Genomic DNA, 4,553 nt, shown 5'->3' on the forward strand with positions numbered 1-4,553 from the left:
CAGTTTAATAAAAACTTTCTAAGTTACTAATTATAACACTTGCATTTCCACAGTTATTCAAACTGAGTAAATTATGGAGAACGCGAGCAAAGAATATTCACATTAAATAATATTATCACGGAGCTCAGTTTAGCTAGTGTTTAAGCACCCATAGCTCCTCTTATAATCAATGAAGCTGTCCATACACTATGATAAATTAATCTCTTACTTGCATCGTACGTACATCTGCACTTTGTTGTTTATGAGAGAATTCATGAGTTTCAGTCAGAATGAATTCAGCACACGCGCAGTGAACAGAACTCTGAGGTTTCAGCGACGATTCATCTGAACGCCTCTGATTGGCCATTGCATTCCTAATCTCAACAGAATCGCATGTATTTGGTTATAATGTGCAACGCTGTAAAAAGAAATACGATAGAGCATGAGCAGGTCTAAATTAATACAGCAATCAAAACTTTTCATTTCATTTTCACTAGTTACATGTTTAACGTATTATAATTTAATTGAAAAACCAGGGGAACCCCGGGACCCGGGACCCCCTCAATTCGAGCAATGTATAATAGTCATGGACTTCCCGTGAAAGACATCATTTTGATAGCAGTATTTGGTACCGTCACACATATTCCAGTCACTCGTGCGGTTTGCTCTGCTGCACCCCCATATAATGACAGACATTTGCCTTTGCTTCTTTTTTTTTACTAATTTTACTAATGAAAGTCTGGATGGTCCCTTCGGTCTTTGGGACTGAGAAATCGGAATGTATTTTTCTCTGGTCCCGATATTCAAGTTGCATTTCTTGATGCAGCAGCAGACTGTGGAAAATGACAGTGGTTTTCTGAAGTACTCCTGAGCCCATGTGGCTATATTTAACACCGCAGGATGATGGTTTCTCATGCAATGCCAGCTGAGGGCTCAAAGGTCAAGCACATTCACCTGAGGTTTCCAGCCTTGCCCTACATGTACTGCGATTTCTCTGGATTCCCTGAATCTTTTCACAATATTATGTATGGTACTTGGTGAAAGACCTACATTCTTTGCAATTTTGCATTGCGAAATGTGATTTTTGATTTGTTTGATACTTGTCTTGTGAAATTTGGCACTAAGTGATGAGCCATGATCCAGCTTTGCTTGCAAAGACTGAGATGCTAATTTTATACCTAGTGATGGGAAACTGAGGCTTTCTGAAACATTTGAGGCTTTCATGAAATTGTGCCAAAAAACGGTTCATTACTCGAAGCTTTTAACACAGTGTGCATTAGCGACATCTGGTGGTCGGACTTTGTCTCCACCATTTCTGACAAATCATTGCGGAACAGTGGATGGTTTGAAAAAGCATGTGACCAAAAGCTTCGGAAGTCTGTGACATTCAAGAGTGGAATCAATCTGGGATCAATACAATATCTAATCTGATATAATCTCATCTAAATTAATTTGTGCCAATGAGACCGCAACTCGTGTCATGTATAGCTTGGTCAACGGATTCACATATCTATCAATAATATAAAATACACAAACATGTGATCATAATTAATAATTGACGAGGGTAGCTGAAAAAAAAATTTGTGTGAGCTGTTATACCCTTACGGTGTTTTCGGGATCTCTGAGACCCCAGTTATAAACATGATTAAATGTCCTACTGACAGCCCTCAAAATGACTGAATAATCCTTTTATGCATCAGGTGGAATCGTGAAGCTTAACGTGGATATTCTATAACCTTTTCACTTTTATTTTGCCTCTGTTCCACATTTTTTGGAGTGTGTTGCAGCCATCAAAATCAAAATGTGTTCATATTTACAAAATACATTTACGTTGGTCAGTGAAAGCTTTGGAAATCTTTTAGTTGTACTTTTGTCAAATAAATAAAAGTTAAAGAGAATGAACAAATCACAGATTTTTGGATGCCCTGCAACCTATATAGTGACTGCACAAAGTAATTGTGGATTTGTTACTGTAATTTATATTTGTGTTGCATTGTAATAAATATATTTTAGGGATGTCCCCATCAGGTTTTTAGTGCCCCTGATCCGAGTAATTGAATATTGAGTATCTACCGATACTGAGTCCCGATCCAATACTTGTATATTCCTAGTGTTTGATGCACAAGTACATTAAAGTTATACAAATCAATCAAATGTATACAAAGTTGTGCAAAAAGCAAATTATTGTGTGTGTGTACATATATAAGCTACACTCTATCTATGTATATATTTGCACATGGTATAAATACATTGTTAGAAAATGGGACTACTGATGTAAACTTCTTGTATTTTATATATACAATAAGCAGACACATTGCACCATAAATAGCTAATAGAGGAGAGATGGTTAGACCGCATGAAGCGCGCAGTGTCAGATTATTAGTCTGTCATTCAAATTCGAAGCATGATGCAACCTATAGCACGACCTATACTGCCACTTAAACGTTATTTTAAACTTTTATTGGTTAAATTAAATTTCCGTGTTTGCTTTTTTTAATATTCACTTAAGTTTTATGCATATGTGAATATCATAAAATAACACTGGGATGTGAATAATTAATCTTTTTTAAATGTAACATTTCTAAAAAAAAAATCGAAACTTAAGTAGTTCAGACTACAACATTTCAGCCCAATGTTGCCAATATGAGCACAGAAGCGCCTTTGTACAAGCTTTCAAACATGCCAAAATGAAAGGGAGACAATGGTATCAGTCTTGTTAGGTGTAATTTTACAATGGAGGAAAATGTTTCGCATTTATGATGAGGGAAAATAAAAACTATTTTACCTCAGTTCTCTTTGACAGTCCATATATACCATCCTCTTCATGCCATCCAGATTTGTGTCCATTGTCAGGTTTTCTTTGTTTTTTGGGCTTTTCTGATGACAAGACAGGGCAAAACATTGCTGTTTGCTAGCCATTGTTTGTTTTACGCTCATAGCACCTTCTGTCTTGTCTCGCGCTATTGATGACAGCACGCACGTTGTTACTGACGGCATGCGATGAATGGTCGGGTAGCATCGTATAGTCTGACATGTTTCATGTTCATGACTCGACAAGATTTTATGAATTAAAATCGCATAATCTGACACAGTGAATGTCGTAACCGACAAAAAAAAAAATCTGTGTAGTCTGAATGGGGCTTTATAATACCAAAGACTATAGAATACCCAAGACGTGTCACTCATAGTTTTTAATAGGAAAAAAATGCAATGCTCAATATGTCCGCTCTATCGAAGGAAGCCCCGCTATCTGAATAAAAGAGCCAAATGCTAATCGGTAAAGGCATTGCCCCCGTGTCAACCAAGCGGCGACCTTCCAGTCTCTCTCTTGAAACGGAAGTGACTTAAACTGCAATTCATTGACTGGCCGCTATAGAGACTGGCTCCAAATGGGAGTCAATCCCATAGACTCCCCATGTTAACGCCCAACTTAATGCCCAGTATCAGCAATCCACCTGCCACTCAAGTGGCCACGCCCTTAATTATGCAGAACTTTAAGACTTAATATAATTTAAACGGATGAGTTATAAAAAAATATTCACCCCCCTCACAGTTGTCATGAAGGGCAAAATTAGCTATATAGACCAAAATCATTTTTTGAACCAGGCAGTAAACACATTTTTTTCTGCTGTAAAGTTAGGCATTTTAAAATGGGGAGTCTATGGGATTGACTCCCTTTTGCAGCCAGCCTCTAGCGGCCAGTTGATGAATTACAGTTTAAGTCACTTCCGTGTTGGTTTCACGAGAGAGAGCGGGAGGTTGCCACTGACTGTGACAAAGATGGCGACGGCCGACTCCGCCCACTTTAGTCTTCAAAAATGCAAGTGGCGTTTAGTGTGCTGTTAAAAGGAAGGGTGAAGTAGTTTAAAAATAAAATCGCGTAACTTTACTCACTCAACCATAGCACGCAAGTAACCAGGGCTGCGTTTCCCAAAAGCGTCGTAGGTCTAATGCCTTCACGTTCTGTCGGAAATGTGATAATTCTCATTCTGAAGTTGACTACGAGCTCATCGCTTTAAAGTTTCGAAGTGGGAGGGCGTTCATGTGCAATGTTTACCTAAGAAACTCGTATTTACGATAATTCCGAGAGCACGTGAAGGCAGCATTAGAAACGTTAGTGTGTGTGGTTTTGGTGGGATTATGATTAGGATACAGTGTTCCCAAAATAAGCCCCTTAAAAATTAATACAGTAGCAAAACTGAACCAGCAGAAGTAATATAGGACAAGTTAATATTAACAATAGCTATACAAAATTATTGTTTTTCTGTGAATAAAATGATTAAATGTAAAATATTTAGATATTATTATTAATAATAATAATGATTATACATCTATTAAAATAATTGGCAAACTACATTTATTAATAATAATTCAACAAAGTATGATTAAGTTTAACAGTCCTTGAAAGTAGAGCTCGTTTGTTATATTACACACTGTTATGCTGCTATACAGTATATGCACTAGTGCAGGTGCCCAATCCTGCTCCTGGAGGGCCACTGTCCTGCAGAGTTCAGCTCCATCCACAATTAAACACACCTGAACCAGCCAATCAAGACCTTATTAGGCATACTAGA

The sequence above is a fragment of the Sinocyclocheilus grahami genome, unplaced genomic scaffold (genome assembly GCF_001515645.1).
Source record: "Sinocyclocheilus grahami isolate Dianchi unplaced genomic scaffold, SAMN03320097.WGS_v1.1 scaffold2734.1, whole genome shotgun sequence".
NCBI classification, from domain to species: domain Eukaryota; kingdom Metazoa; phylum Chordata; class Actinopteri; order Cypriniformes; family Cyprinidae; genus Sinocyclocheilus; species Sinocyclocheilus grahami.